The sequence below is a fragment of the Engraulis encrasicolus genome, unplaced genomic scaffold (assembly GCF_034702125.1).
Source record: "Engraulis encrasicolus isolate BLACKSEA-1 unplaced genomic scaffold, IST_EnEncr_1.0 scaffold_44_np1212, whole genome shotgun sequence".
NCBI lineage: Eukaryota > Metazoa > Chordata > Actinopteri > Clupeiformes > Engraulidae > Engraulis > Engraulis encrasicolus.
The window spans coordinates 440,228-456,977 of NW_026945753.1; the positions used below are offsets into that span (position 1 = coordinate 440,228).

A 16,750-nucleotide genomic window follows, 5' to 3' on the forward strand; every position below is an offset into this window, starting at 1 on the left:
CTGAGGTACCCTGAGCATGATACCATCCCACCGCACTGCTCCCCATGCAGCGCCACTGAGGGCTGCCCCCTTGCACGGGTGAGGCATTAATGCAATTTCGTTGTGTGCATTGTGCATTGTGCAGTGTTCACTTGTGTGCTGTGGAGTGCTGTGTCACAATGACAATGGGAGTTGGAGTTTCCCAATGGGCTTTCACTTTCACTTTATGTTTTCAGAAATTACATAAGATTTCACCCATGACATGTATAGTGGTAGGCCTACATTGTCATTTATTTAAAACATGCAGCGCAGTGAATCATTTCTGTTTGCAACACACTTTTCATTCGTCCCTCATGCAGGGGTCTATCCAATGAATTAAAAAAAAAAAGAAATAGGAGCACAGATAAGAATTTAGGAGCACTGTGAAATTGTTAACACATTCTAAATGAGGGGTGCTGGTCACAGGGCCAGTTTTTCAAAATTCCTCCCATAAAAGGGTAAAAGGCTGAACAACATATTACACATTCATGTCTATACACATTCATTACTCATTTATTTCTATATGCAGCCCGATGTCTCCTCTTCTGTGTCAATGAAGGCCTGTTGCATAACTCATTATCATACAACTGTAAAACAAAGCCTGGCTGGGGAGTGCCAGTAAACTCATCCCAACTGAGCTTCTCTCAAGGTTTTTTATTGCTCCAAACCCGAGTTAACTACAACGACTTGACTAGGCTTCAGAGTCGGCTCCAGCGCACATCTCTTGGTGGGGCGTAGGTAAACAACGGTGGGGCACTGCCATTTATCAAGTTTGAGTCAAGTTCACCTATAGAACTGGCGGCAGTCACGTTTAGTTCAACCTACCCACTGCACAGGCTGATCGCGCTACTACTGTGGAAAACACTTCCTCCTCCCTACCAATAAGTACACCAATATGTCTGCAAGCAAGATTGTTTAGTGCAAGGTGGAAACCACATTCAGCACAGACGCGATATGTGTCCAGGATTACACTGTACTTTTATAGGCCGTCAAGATACACAACATGGCAATTCACAGCAACAGGGGACGCTGATAACCCGAAGCGATACGAGCATTTTGGACAAAAACACTATTTGATTTTGAGCTCTGCTTCTAAGCGTTCCTTTCACTACACCACTCCAAAATATAGATCCACATGGTTGCGTTGTAATAGGCTACTGCTTACAGCAACAATTTACATTATGCATTCAACAACGGAATAACACTCCACTGGGATTATCATTCTGGTAGCCTGTGAAATAGCTAATGAAGCCAGACGTGGACATGCTATGGACCATGGACAGCTACCACCTCCGGTAGAAAAGACTAGAACCTAGAGTAGACAGTCAGAAAATAGGCACGGCATGGTGCGTCATTCGCAGACATCCCGATCTTCCAAAGAGCCGTCAAACTATCCCACTCATCCTCACTAAGCGTCATACCACTGACACCAATATTGGACCCAGTCTAAATGTAGGTGGCATGGACGCTGAAATATTCTACAGTAGTTTGTCTCGAGGATGGACATTTCAAAGAATGTCAGACGAGCCGAACCTCAAAGCGTGTAGTCTATTAATACAGCGTTTGATTTTTTTTTTTTAACTATGCGTCGTTAGGACAGCAAACAACACTATCAATTGGGCGCACTGGCGAAGTGAACACAAAGACGCAAGACCAAAATCCAGGAACCCACTGCCCCTGTGTTCTGTTGCCAAAATCACTCGTGATTAATTGTTCATCTTTGAGACATGTAGGCCTACCCATTGCTATGTAGTCATTCAAAACATTCTCACTAGTTGCAGGTTAAGCTTACGCCTGAAATGTGAAGTGAAACACTGTAAAACATACATTGTGCAACCGATCTATTTTTCACCAACTCATCTTGACAACCTGCCTACTCCGCTGTCGTTTTGACATTTAAATAGCCTTGAGGGAGTTTTTTTCAAACTCTTCATAGAGGAAAGTAAACGCAAAACGTGATGAGCATGGGCACAGAGTTTAATGTGCACACAATCTTTTAAAAAGAATAGAGCTACTACATCTGATAAGCGCACCGATGGGTAGCCAAACTTCAAAGCCAAACTTAGCCAAACTTCAAAGCATGAGGGGCTAGTAGTAACAACAATCGCACAGGCAAAATCAAATAGACCCAAGTCAAGATGCCGCGGCGGGCAAATTTAACGATCAAATTTCCTTACCTTAAAATGCTGTCTTACAGTGCTTGTCGCAATTATTCACACCGTTTGACATATCCAACCCAGCTAGCAAACTGCTAACATTGTTTTGCTTGTTGTCTCCATTCCACCTCCAGCAGGCTAGATGACAATGTCATCATGACATTTTTGCATTACTCACATCCAGAAATATGTCATACGTGGATGGGATACTTATGTTGTTTTAACTATTAGGACATTATAACAAATCAATATGTATTATTATTATCATTATTATTTTACTGTTGAGGGAGATATCGCGCGCTAGTAGGATGGGTGACGTAGGCCTACACAACGCTACGGTGTGCCTTTGAGGACAAACTGCTTGCTTTACCCACAGATTGTCACATGCCGATGTCATTAGGGCCAGATGACTAAAATGCAAGCAAAACCAAAATGTTCCCCATTTTAATTGTATTGCTGTTACTTTGCACGTGTAATTTAAAAAGGATATTAAAATTAAACAGTCAAAATGCAATGGTTTAAAGTATGTTATATATTTTTTTGTCCTGTGTTGGGTGCTGGGGCACCAGTGGCCACTAGGGGGGGCACTGCCTACAAATGCCTCCCCATAGCGCTGACGCTGCTAGGCTTTTGATCCCTCTGTCTTTCAAGCACTCATGGTTTTCTCTATAGGATGTATTTACTCCAGGAGGAAAATGCGAAGGAAATCGTTTAATAGGGCTGCACAATTAATCGAATTTTAATCAAAATCGCGATTTTGGCCGCCACGATCATAAAACATGAAAATCGCGATTTTATGGGAGGAAATTCAGTGTTCCATCTAAGCTGCGCGCACCTGCAGACTTGTGCACTGCTCGCACGTTCTCAGCACAAAGACATTTCAGCCAATAGTAATATTGTTGACAACTGTCTCTGGGTGGAGGATAAGTCTGTGAACCAATAAGCGGACAGAGGGGGCGGGCGGCAGCATTTTACCAGGCTGGCTAGGAGTTGGAGACGGAAACCTCGTGTCAGTGCACTCACTGCTGGGCAGTGGAGGGGAGTTGTTTCATCCTAATGGTGGATATATATGAGGAATTCAAACATTAAACCAGCCATTGCATGATGCTGGAGTCTCTGAAGGTGTTTTGAAACTATGTGCTTTGACCAGCAACTGTTTGTGATTATGGAAAACCAAGAGAAATAGCTTTAATTCTGGTCTAAAAAAATCGCTAGTTAGCATGCTAACACAAACGAAATAAGCTAAGTAATGTTGTCTACAACAATTAGAGTGGCTGTTACTCACTTCTCATTAACACCAACCTGCGTGTAGATATCATAGCTGTTTTGGTGGACAAGTAATGTAAAGTTACATTGGTGCAGTGAGTTAAATTACAATGAGTGAAATTCAACACAATTTGTAGCTGCCATAGTTGCTTCTGCTTCCTACATTCTCAAATGTGTTAGCTTGCTAGCTTGACAAATGCACTGCAGTCCAAATTGGCAGAACCTAACAGAACCATAGGCAATAATACACATCATGAAGCTATGTTTTATTTAAATGGTTATGCTTTCATGCCAAGTCATGAAGTATTACTTTACAGAGCATATGCATATTATTAAATTCAAAAGTGACAGCTCTTCAGCACAGCCCTTTGATTTCTCAACTCACTCTCTCTTTCCCTAGTTAAAACACAGAGACCTCCTTCTAACTCTCCTACTCACAGGTGCACTACCTCCAGTCCAGAATTGAAATTAGCTGGGAATCATACAATAGACAGCACACACGTTAAGCTTATCAAGTTGGTTATGCTGCCATGCTTTTTGAGTGTAGGCATGCCATCATGCAGACCACAGCTTCTTGGTATGGCCTAGGTACACACATGTTCTGGTCTTCACTCACCCTGCCCTACCAATGTCATATTACAAATGAAACACATTGATTACCCCCACTTCCTGAAATAGACCCTACTTGTGTTTTTGCAAGTGATTTGGGAAAATACAGTGTGATGCCACTCAGTTGGCCTGTTGAGATCTTGCCACTGTAGGCCTATGGCATATTTTATCATATTCACTACATAACTTTACTGAAATTTTAAGAAACAGATTTTTTTTTTTTTATTTGGCTTTATTTTTTTTGATAGGCTACGCTGGAATTTGGGGGGGGGTTGTAATCGTGATTATAATCGAAATCGCAATTTTGATCAAAATAATCGTGATTATGATTTTTTCCATAATCGTGCAGCCCTAGCGTGTAGCCTCTTACTGCAGCAGGGGTCACCGGCGACCCTATTCACTTGCTGAAAATGCTTAACCACATCATAACAACATGGATATGACAATACTGAGAGCCGTAGTGCTGCGTTAAGGGGTTAAAAAAAAAAAAGTTTTTTTTTTAAAACATTTTCGAAACTATGGCGGCCAAATTTAAACTATGGCGGTGCGCCATAGTTTCCTTAATGTATGGGAAACACTGCAGTCAGGCTAATGCTATAATGCAATCATGTTTTCCTAAGATATCTGGAACAAATATTGGTGCTGTTAATTTCTGCTTTTTATGGTGAAATCCAAGCATGAATAAACAATTACCTACTGAAGTTTTAAACACTAAGATTATTCACATCATCTTGACACAATGGAAATCATCTATATCTTGCTCATTTAAGAGATGTAATGAACTACTGATATAAAATTGTTTTATATGAGCGAGTTACTTTCCATGTCAGGGGGAGAGGATGATTAGTCGACCAGATTTGGGGGGCTTTCTTTTACCTATATAGAGAACATGTCTATTAAGTAGTACATTTGTGTTCTGTAAGTAGTGTTTTATTGTGTTTTGTTGTTTGGCAGAGTAAGATGGAGCATATAGGTCTATCTAACATGGAAAAGAAAAGTTGTCTCTCAAGATGTTTGATTTCCTGTTCAACTAGGTTGCCACACAAAGCCACCACTAAACAAATGTAGGCTGGCAGCCATTTTATGAATCATGTTACCAGTCAACCATTAAACAACTTCCACTGGCTCTGTTGAGAGATTCATGTCATTCTATAATTAGAGGTACGTGTCACGTTTTTTTTCTCTATATTTTTATGAATTTTCTTTTAAATAATTTAGATGTTTCTCATGGTATACTTTACCTGTATGCTTGTAAAATATAACTTCTAAATCAGGATATCATTTAAGCAATGAGCCACGAGAGGCCGTGGGTTGTGCTTAATTGATAACGGGTGAGGGGAGTGGGGCACCCGTTATCAATTGAGCATAATCCACGGTCTCAAGTGGCTTATTGCAACAAGTAAGACCATGCGAAAGTATGGATCAAAATATTGAAGAGGTGAACTCAAAACTTCCAGAGAGGATAATGACATTTTATGATGTTTGTCATATGACTTAGGACCAAACCATTGCTAATTTATGGATGGTGTTTCAGTGAGTGACACTTTTGACACCAGTTCAAAAGAAAACAATATGACCGTTTCGAACATGCCATGACAAGAACGCGCAGGAATGTTGCACTGCAACCTAGGCTCAGGGACCACCCTCTGCATGTTTCATCAGTTTGGAAGTAATATGACACCTTTCAATTTGTGTGTGTGAGCGTGTGTGTGTGTGTGTGTGAGCGTGTGTGTGTGAGTGAGCGTGTGTGTGTGTGTGAGAGTGTGTGTGTGTGTGTGTGTGTGAGTGAGAGAGAGAGAGAGAGAGAGAGAGAGAGAGAGAGAGAGAGAGAGAGAGAGAGAGAGAGAGAGAGAGAGAGAGATAATGTCAGAGATGCCCTGAAGGCATATCCAGCCACTCCCCTTTTAGAGTGTGCAGGCGTTTATTCAGTTCCTTATTTTCACTCACAAATACTTTGTAGCTCCCTGGACATACAATTCTTTCTTTGTCTACGTGTGTTTGTGTGTGTGTGTGTGTGTGTGTGTATGTGTGTCTTTCTGCCTGTGTGAGTGGATACATGTCAATGTGAAATTTTTACCAGCTCTTACCATCTCATGTACTGTAAGTATAACATGTAAATTACGTTCTGTCTATGTCTTGTTCCTGCACTTGATGTCTGCAGGAACTGTTCGGTTACTGATTACGATCACCCTTTGGATGTTGATGTCGGCGTTTCATATATATGCTATCTGACTACATGTTTTCACAATGTAATTTTTCATTTTTGCCATTGTGAAAAGGGTGTTACTGTTCTATGCAGGGGTGCTGGCAGGGGTGGACAAAGGGGACATTTGTCCCGGGCCCAAGGTCAGACGGGGCCCAGAATTGATTCCTCATAACATTGCATCTAATGGGCAGGGGTGCTCTTTCAGATGACTTTGTCCCGGGCCCGGCCAAAGCTGTCAGCGGCCCTGGTTCTATGTATGACTATACTGTTACTAACTACGTATGCACTTGTGCACTGCTGAATTACATGTCCTTAGGGGATTTCTGATCTATTTGCTTGGGTGTTTGTGTGTGTGTGTGAGTTTGTGTGTTTTTTGAGATGCTCATAAAAAAGTGTGTGTACTATTCTTCACTCGGTTATAGGGGAAGATGACTGTTGAGGAGATGGAGAAAATGCAATCTCGCCCGCCAACAGGTGAGTAACAGAGAGATGATTGGCTTAGATGTGATGACACTGTGAGGAGCAGAAATGATTGGGTGATACCCGATGACTGGGGTGAGATGTGATGAGGTGATTGGTTGAGATTTGATGACCGGTAGGCGTGAGTTGCAGTAGCCTGGCTATTACGGCTTCAGCTCTCGGTGAGCACTCGATCTGTTGAAATCGCCTGATCAACCCGCTTTTAGGAAAACACTTTAAGGCGGGTGAACCTCATATCATTCTTTCTTTCCAATGACCTTCGAATGGAACTAGTATGCCATCATGGTAGCTCGTCAATATACATCATCTCACCAATGGAAAGTTTTATATATCCCTGACCAAACTTTAGTAGTATGACTACCCCACTAGTGCACAGGGCCTTTTTGTTTTATTTAAAGATAATACTTTTTGGTCTTTTTTAAACTTTATTTATGATAGTATAGTGAAGATGGTGACAGGAAGCGTGTTGGAAGAGAGAGAGACGGGTAAGGGACGGAAATCAAACCTGGATCGGCCGTATAATTGTCAGGGGTTAAACACAGATGTTGAAAATGCTCCAAATTAATTGGTTCAGGGTCTTGTTCTTACTTTTCTGTATATTGGACTAGTGAAGTCCACAATTTGATGACATGTACATGTGCACGAGTTCAAACTGAAGCAGACGGATAAAAAGGAAACTGTGAGTGCCCTGTGGCTGTGGCAGATTTGTGAGAGTAATTACATCAAAAGAAAACAAACCGAAAACAAAAAAAATATAGTCTAGATGGGTCTTTGTCAGACAAAAGATTGCACCATGGCAGTAGTTTGGAGAGTGTAAATTGGGTCCACGGAAGAATGGAAGAATCTATCAGGCCTGCAAAATACTTAAAGGTACACTGTGCAAAATGTTTAGTTGTTTATTTCCAAAATTCATGCTACCCATTCACTAATCTTACCTTTTTCACGAATACGTACCACCACCATCAAATTCTAAGTATTCATTATTGAATATACTGGGAAAATTACACTTTTCAGACATTAGAAGGGGGATCTTCTCCATGGTCCACCATTTTGAATTTCCAGAAATAGACATTTTAGCTGCAAAAATGACTGTAGGCCTACTTGGGCCATACTAGAAAATATTAGCTTATTACTTAGTAAACTTTAATGGAAAGATCATGAGCAACCCAGTTTCAATGAGCAGCATAGTTTCAGTACCTTTTCTGACCATTTCCTGCACAGTGTACCTTTAAGCATACGATGAATACTTCATTAGGCCTATATAGGCTAACATGCCAAGTAGGGGTGTACGTGTTTCAAGAATGACTTTTGTTTGTATTTCACCTTTGGCTCCAAATGGCTAGATCAGCCCCGCTCTTCACATGTCCAAGCTGAAGCTTCTGCTCTGTCTTCATGTGTCAGTGCATTATTGATGATATGTCAGTTTCATCATTATATCTTTATATATTTGGAATTGTGGAAAAGTCAGTAATTGGACAGATTCAGCACTGTAGCCATGGCTACGGCTGCTATGGACTTCATAAACATCACACACACACACACACACACACACACACACACACACACACACACACACACACACACACACACACACACACACACACACACACACACACACACACACACACACACTCACACACACACACACACACACACACACTTGTGTTTAAATAATTACTACACCACTTACATGTATACCAAAGTTCTTACCAATTTTTCTCCCATCCCCTCACACAGCCCTGATTTTCTACAAGCAGTCCACTATAAGTAATAAATATAGACCGATGGTCAGCCCATCTAAACTGAGGGCCGGTCTCAAAGGGAAATAAAAACAAACAAAAAACGAAACAGGTAAACAAAACAAAACAAAACAACAGCTTCGTCCCCTGAGCACTATCTGCCCACTGGGGAAATGCCCTGTATGCCAGATGACTAGCCAGGCTGTGCCCTCCTAGTGACACAACTCTTACAGTGTTGCAGCTAGTCAGGTCAACAGCAATGCAAGTACTTTCTTAGTTCCCCTCCCACTTTGTCGATGTGCAAACAACCATAGGCAAACCGAGGGAGAGAGAGAGNGAAAGAAAGAGAGAGAGAGAGAGAGAGAGAGAGAGAGAGACTTTATTAATCCCCAAGGGGAAATTGAGTGCCACCTGTTCATACACACAACACATAACAGGAAGACAGGACAAATACATAATAAATAACAGCTAAGAAATAAATAAAAACAGTCCATCATAAAAAGAATCTCAAAAACATTAACCGAGGGAGGCAGGACAGCCATGCCGTTTGGGAAACGTTAATTGTTATGCTCTTGGTCAGACCAAGTCTCGAAGAGATTTGAACGTTGATGATAATCAGACTACCAATTGACCACTTCACCCCTGACAGCCTCCTGCAGTTCTGTCACATTGTAGTCACAAGATTAAGTATCATACACATTAAGAAGAAGACTCATATAACAATGCTCACCCAAAGACTCTCCCTGTGTGTGTGTGTGTGTGTGTGTGTGTGTGTGTGTGTGTGTGTGTGTGTGTGTGTGTGTGTGTGTGTGTGTGTGTGTGTGTGTGTGTGTGTGTGTGTGTGTGTGTGTGTGTGTGTGTCTGTGTGTGTGTGTGTGTGTGTGTGACTGCGTGCGTACGTCTGTGCGTGCGTGCGTGTGTGCTTGTTTACACAGTAGCCTCTTACTGCAGCAGGGGTCGCCGGCGACCCTATTCGCTTGCTGAAAACGCTTAACTACATCATAACATTTCTGACATTACAGAGAGCCATAGTGCTGCGCTAAGGGGTTAAGAAGAAGACTCAATATTAATAATAATATTTGTGTGTGTGCATGTGCATGTGTGCATGTGCGTGTGTGCATGTGTGCGTGTGTGCGTGCGTGCGTGCGTGCGTGCGTGCGTGTGCGTGTGCGTGTGTGTGTGAGGGGGACACGTTGAGACATGAGAAATACATTTGACTTTGACTTTTGATCGGTCTATCTTCCTGTTACAGCCCCGCATCCAGATCCTCCTCCAAACAGGAGAGGAGAGAGCCGCCCCTTCTCACCACCAGCACGTGAGTTTGTATGGCTTTAAAGGTGTCCACATACCATAAAATAAGTCGCAAAACCTCAGGCCAAGTATGTGGGAGGAATATACCGTATCATAAGTGGCATATGTACAGGATATTCTTAGTTTTAATTAAGGGTTACTGTATGTATTTCAGGAGACTGACTAATAAGGCCATGAATGAAGAGAAACCAGTTCTTGAAGAAAGACTGTTTTGAACCCCATGTAGATGAACATGGCAAATGAGAGAAAGGAGTAGTACTTAATCCAATACACACTACCAATCAAAAGTTTTAGAAAAGTACACTTTCCCCACTATACCTTTTACTGACAATTTCAGTTCTATTTCAAATTCAGTGAATTACATGTGTCATTGACCTCTGAACAAGGTCGACAGGCGGACAACAGATGAGTCCGTCTATGCCAGTTCCAACCTTTGGATTGGACCATGGATTAAGGTCTAGGAGATGGGCTTTAGATCAGTGTTGTCGGTTCGAATCCCACCCTTCCTCTCCAATACCTCACTCCATAACTGAAGAGCCCTTGAGCAGGTCATCTAACCCCACACTGCTCTAAGGATTAAAAATTGATACCCTGTAAATATCAGTAAGTTGGTTTGGATAAAGGTATTAGCTAATTGTAATGTACGTGTAATTCAGTTTAAGAAAGCATTTCACGAAGCTTTTCTTTTATAAACATAATTTCTGACTGTCAACAAAACTACCTCTACGTATATTTTTAAAATCTAAATTGTGTTTGTCTTGTTTAGATCTCACACACAGAAGGAACAACAGCATTGATGTGGACCCTCCAATCAGTAAGTAACTGATGGAAAAAAGTAGATTGTAGCATTGTTATGAATGCAACGTTTATACAAATTTTCTGTCTGACTATCTGTTAGTATTGTTATACTGTACTATTAACCTTACGTTTCTATTGTAAGCTTTACACTTTTACTCTGTACATTTTGGAAATAATGTTTGTTTCTTGTAATATTAAAATGTTCCTTTTCTTTTCTCTCTCTCTCTCTCTCTCTCTCTCTCTCTCTCTCTCTCTCTCTCTCTCTCTCTGCAGTGCAACAAGGGACTGGGCAAGTCAATGCTCCCAGAACTGTGGAATGCAAGAACCATTAAGACCAGCTACTGTTCTAATTGGATGGAATGCAAAAAATAATACAATGTCTTAATGATATCTATCTTGGTATTGTTGGGCTCCCTTTGCAGTCTTTTCTTGTTAACCTCTATGCCACATAATAGGCCAGCATGCTCGTGTTTAGTGCTACTGCCGCTGGGCCTTGGGTGCTGAAATACTGCATAGGCTATTATAGGATCTTATACCACGGCAGTCTGGAATCTCACATTGTGACACGCTAAATGGGGTGTTGATTAACTGTCTATAGATGCACACCTATAAAGTAGTCCCACTATTAGGTCACTTTTTATGTAGATCTCTCTATTGGATAGTAGTACTTATATGGAATAAGATCAGACGTTATAAATAAATAATATTGTGACTATCAGCTAAAGTGGTTGGCGGACATGTCAGCTTTAAAGCCAATCAGAGATTCTGTTTGTATTTTTTTTTTTAGAATCTAAACGGTGTCTGAAGTATTCAAAACCTTTGTATTACTGTCAGTTGTGTGAAAAAATATTGAAAGATACGAAGAACAAAAAACTATACTGTGTGTTTTTTTCTGTGCAGTAGTGTATCATTACGGTCATGTGGAGAATAGTCCCCTTTACTGTTTGCACTCATGTGTGACACAATCAGGCTGCGTACTCATTGTTGGCGCAAAATCGGCAATGCACCGCACATTTGAAAAGAAACTAGCCAAGTGGGGTTTTTTTTCCGAAATAAGAATATGACTCACGATAACTTCAGATATGATGGGCGCCACAGACACGGGCATTCCAGATGGTGTCCTCAGTCCAGTTGGTACGTTTTATTTCTTGTAACCATGAAAATCTCCTATGCTTCTGGAACAGCCTCTTCCCTCTCAGAATAGCTTACAAATTATACTTTTCAGGATCTCTATTTTTACAAACATACACGCTTCAGGATAGCAGGGCTTCTATCTCTAGGGTCTGCACTGTCTTTGATGGCGTGACTTCTAAATGGGTCAATAGTTAGTAGAGTAGTAGTAGAGTCACTTTATTGATCCCAAAGGGGACATTCAGGTTACTAATACTTAATAAACACTGCCACCTAGTGGACACCTGACAACACACCACATGACAGAGCGGACCTGCTCTACATTGTCCCCTCTCTCTCTCTCTCTCTCTCTCTCTCTCTCTCTCTCTCTCTCTCTCTCTCTCTCTCTCTCTCTCTCTCTCTCTCTCTCTCTCTCTCTCTCTCTCTCTCTCTCTCTCTCTCTCTCTCTGGATTTCCCTAGTAGAGTGAGTGGCAACACCACTCCTCCTGGTCTACTTAATATTGCTTCTTTATGTACCTTTGAAAAATATTTGATTTCCTTGAAATTGTATTGTGGATTATCAACTCAGGTCATAGGAAGATGGGGCCAAATGATGATGGAGTTTGACTTCAAATGGGAAGGTTGCAGATTTCACATCCCATGTCATTCATTCTTCTGAACACACACACACACACACACACACACACACACACACACACACACACACACACACACACACACACACACACACACACACACACACACACACAGGGCCGGAGAGTGGGCCCTGTAATCACGCCGGGATTTTAATTCACATCTAGGCCACTTTGATATGGAAAATCGCTCATAATGCATTTTATTGGACTTATGTTAAAGTAGACTTTACTTAGGCCCTATGCACTGTTTCTGCCATTGACTTCAATGTTAAACGCATCATGGCCGTTATTAAGACAGAGAGAGTCCTAACCAAGTATTGAACATTGCATGTTATGTAGAAAGTACCAAATTTCAACTGATTTGATGTGCACTGATGTGAAACGAATTTTGATAAAGAAAATTGTGATCTTATTACAATATTCTAATAATGTGAATTCCCCAATTTATGGGTTTTTTGAGCTGGAAGACCAAAATGTAAAAAAATAAACAATTTAATGATTGGAATAGTTAAAAAACCGGGCCATGCATCTACAATCCATGACAGTTTAACATTATTTATGGAATTATGGAAATAAATCAACTTTTTCATGCTATTCTAATAAAGTGGCCTGGAGCTGTACACACATTGGTTTGTAGTTTTGGACTGCTAGAAAGCGTGAACCTCTTTCTCTGTAAACCCAACATTTGCGATTGTGAGTTGAGTCAAGTAAGCCTAATTCCCTCCGACGTTTGCAAAGTAACTGAAGCTTTCAAAAGGTTCATTACAAACCATTCAGATTGTTAATCGCGAGGCATTCCATGCAATGCTTGGGAGGGAGTAGCCTAATGGCACGAGCTGTCACTTCACCTTTGTTTTCGTTTATCCTACCTGCGCTTTGCTTCATCTTTTCGTCTCTCTCTCTCTCTCTCTCTCTCTCTCTCTCTCTCTCTCTCTCTCTCTCTCTCTCTCTCTCTCTCTCTCTCTCTCTCTCTCTCTCTCTCTCTCTCTCTCTCTCTCTCCCCTTTTAATCGCTCGTCTGCTGTTCTTCAAGAATACAAATGGGGTTAAGCACACGCCACGCCATGTCTGGGCTCTCAACTCAAGTCACTTCCAAATAACGCCGATTGCCACGAACAATATTATTTTAAGAAGGTAAAGATGAGTGGAATTATAATTCATACAGTGTCCTGTTCCTACGTTTCTTACTCCTCATTTTTGCTGACTTCTGTTGTGGTAGAGGTATAGAAAGGGATGCATTTAATTTCCCTATTATTACAAGCAGATTTACAGAAAGTGCACCTTTCTTCGCGCATTTCGCCGCGCCTACCGACAAGAATTGCATTAAAAAATATTTCCACATGATCCAACCAGGCCACACCCATCAAAATTAATGATTTCGGCCGGGATATGTCCCGATATAGTTATAGGCCTAATGGCCACTCCGACATTGGTTCCTGCGCTTCTTTTTTCCCACTTCAAGCACAGCACTGGGTTTAACCAAGTTACTGGCTGATGTAGCCTAGTAGGCACCTGCGCAATGTGAAATTCTGATGCATCCGGAATAGAAAAATACCTTGAAATAGCGACGTGTGCATAGGCAAAGAAGGTGGATCTGATTCCTATTTGTTGCGAAGAAAGCGCCATCACAGACGCGGTTATTAAGCGCATACGACTTTGTTGCGAGTGTCGACGTTGCGCAAGGCACGTCAGCGAGAACTTGTTGTCACGATGTGGGTGTTATTAAATACAGCGCATTTAAAGTCGGCCACAAATATGAACGAGACGATGAGCTCGCACCGGTTTGCTCTACTAACACACCACGTGTGAGGAGTGGGGGGACAGGCAGTGAGGAGGAGCTGAAGTGGGGACCTGCGCAAACTTATGTAGAGGTGTGAGACAAGACCCATATACACACGTGAGTGAGTTGTTGACCAACCAGTTCATGGGCGCGTGACCTCGGAGGCAGTCCGCCGACGAGCGTTGAAGGGGATAAGCAACTGCAGAGGTTGCAAGATCTGACTGATGTGTGTGTGTGTGTGTGTGTGTGTGTGTGTGTGTGTGAGAGAGAGAGAGAGATGCCTTGGCAATAAGTATGCAACAGTGAGCTATATATGATTATTTTATTTTATGTGTAAATATGTGTGTTATGTCTTGTGGACAATGTCTTTATGTCTATTTATGTGTGTATGCTACTTGACACCTTAATTTCCCCCTGGGATCAATAAACGATACTCTACTCTACTCTACTCTACTCTACATTCATCCCGCGATAGTTTTACACCATGTGACATGTCACCTCGTCAACGCAACGTCGACGAAATTTCGAAGTTTGACAGGAAATCTAACCGTCATGCAGCATTTTCCATCCAGGGTGCATTGCTGTCTAAATGCGCATACATGCGTTGACACATGTCGAATGCACCTACTGTCTGCAGTGCACGTCCCCGTAGCCTACCGCTCCACAGAAGATGTGTGTAGCCTATGTGGCGCCACTATGGATTCCTGCTGTAGCTTGGCCTACGAAGTTTGTAACAAATACGACATTTATTGTTATCTGAAAGACATGGTTGTTGGATGAACATTTGGAGAAGTGGATGGTATGAAAATAGGCTCGATCCCTCAAGTTTCTCACAAAAACGAAAGTGAAACGGTCAGCAGAATACACATTTCCGTAAATCTTAACAAAAAAGTAAGAGGCGCTGGACAAGACTTTCGGGTTTTGGTGAGACTGCAAGTGTTCCTGCCTGGTGATATTAGATATTATAGTCTAGTCTACTCTACTCTAGGCCTACTGCCTGACTATCGTAGGCTGCAGGATATCGCAATTTGCAGCAGGATTGTCTGAAGTCGTAGGTACTGTGCTGGGACTCCCAGGAGTGAAGAACAACAAGCAAGGAAACATTTAGGCCTACGTTTAGGTCTGTGACGAAGTAAGACCCTCTTCTGCAATAGCATTTTCAGAAAACTAATATGGGTGTAACAACTGTGCAAGTTTCAAATCAATATGTCATCGTTTAAAATGTTATGGGTCATTCCACGCCAAATCACAGAATCATCCCGCACCACGATCTCAGATTTGGCTAAAAAAAAAAAATCAAGGAGGTTCACACACTTCCCAATAGGAAAGGTGCAAAATTATAGCTCTCAACTCCTTATAGTTTTGACATTAAAACTTGGTAGGCCTATGTCAGGTACCCCCTGACTCGTTTTGAACAGAGTCCTCGATGAGCCCATATTCAGATTACCGTATCTAAAGAAACACTTTAAGTAGGTCCTTGCAAATTATAAGGGATATTAATTGGAATATGTACTTGTGATATGTGGGCATTTACACATCCTCTAGTCATTTATTAGTGACGGGATTTATGGCTCTTTGATAGGATCCGGATCATAGTGGCTCGTTCCTTTCAAAGAGCCGTTCAAAAAACTGCCTCTTTTGGCTCTTTTTTAGTTATTTATTCAGTGTTTAGAATGTACAATTTTCACTCCACCTCTGGTAATTTTGTCCTAACTACAACTGATTATCCTCATGCTTCTAAAGACCGTTTCTGCCACTCTTTAAGGCAGACGATAGTGTTTTTTCCCCAAATTTGAGTACTCATGTGAAGGTCACATGCTTAAAATTAATGAAAAATGAACGAAAAAGCGGTTAAGTGGCTCCCCCAGCTGTGATCCGGTTCCCATCGTTCACTTCTGGGAGCCGTTCAAAAGAACCGGCTCGTTCATGAACGACACATCTCTATCATTTATCACATTTTTTATGGTGGCTTAAAGTTGCTCAGAAAATGCTCACCTTTGAATTGTCGACATCTTTGAAGGACTGTGGTAGGCCTAAGTGCAGTTAACAAAAGACAGATGGGTCATTCCACGCCAAATCTCCGAATCATCCCGCACAACCATCTCAGATTTGGCAAAAAAATACAAGGAGGTTCACAAAAGTCCCAATAGGAAAAGAGCAAAATTATAGCTCTCAACTCCTCATAGTTTTGTCATTAAAAATGTTTTTGTCAGGTACCCCCCTGACTCGTTTGGAAGAGACTTCTCAGAGAGCCCACTTTCAGATTGCCGTATCTAAAAAACTGCTTTAAGTAGGTCCTTACAAACTTCAAGAGGTAACATTTGGAACATGTACTTGTGAAATGTGGATTTTCACACATCCTCTTGTCATTTACCACCGTTTTCTGGGGGCTTAAAGTTGCTTGAAAAATTCTCACCTTTGAATTTGTGGGCATCTTTGAAGGACTGTGGTAAGCGCAGTTTTAAAGACAGAGGTTTGATATGGACAATGTATGTTCCCAACCATTCTGTGCATGTTGTGTTGAAAGACTGATCTTCTGCGATGAACAGTTTAGAAAATATGACGTCTTTAAAATGGAAAAACTGAAACTTGGTGCCATCTTTGCCATGTTATTAAAAAAA

At 41.5% G+C, this 16,750-nt stretch overlaps 1 long non-coding RNA gene across 1 annotated transcript; it reads left to right on the top strand.

Moving 5' to 3' along the window:
- Positions 1-6,020: 6,020 nt before the first annotated feature.
- Positions 6,021-9,793, top strand: LOC134444075 (uncharacterized). The gene is made up of 3 exons (XR_010033862.1): positions 6,021-6,149; positions 6,678-6,729; positions 9,727-9,793. It is a non-coding gene; the product is annotated as an uncharacterized LOC134444075 (long non-coding RNA).
- Positions 9,794-16,750: the final 6,957 nt, after the last annotated feature.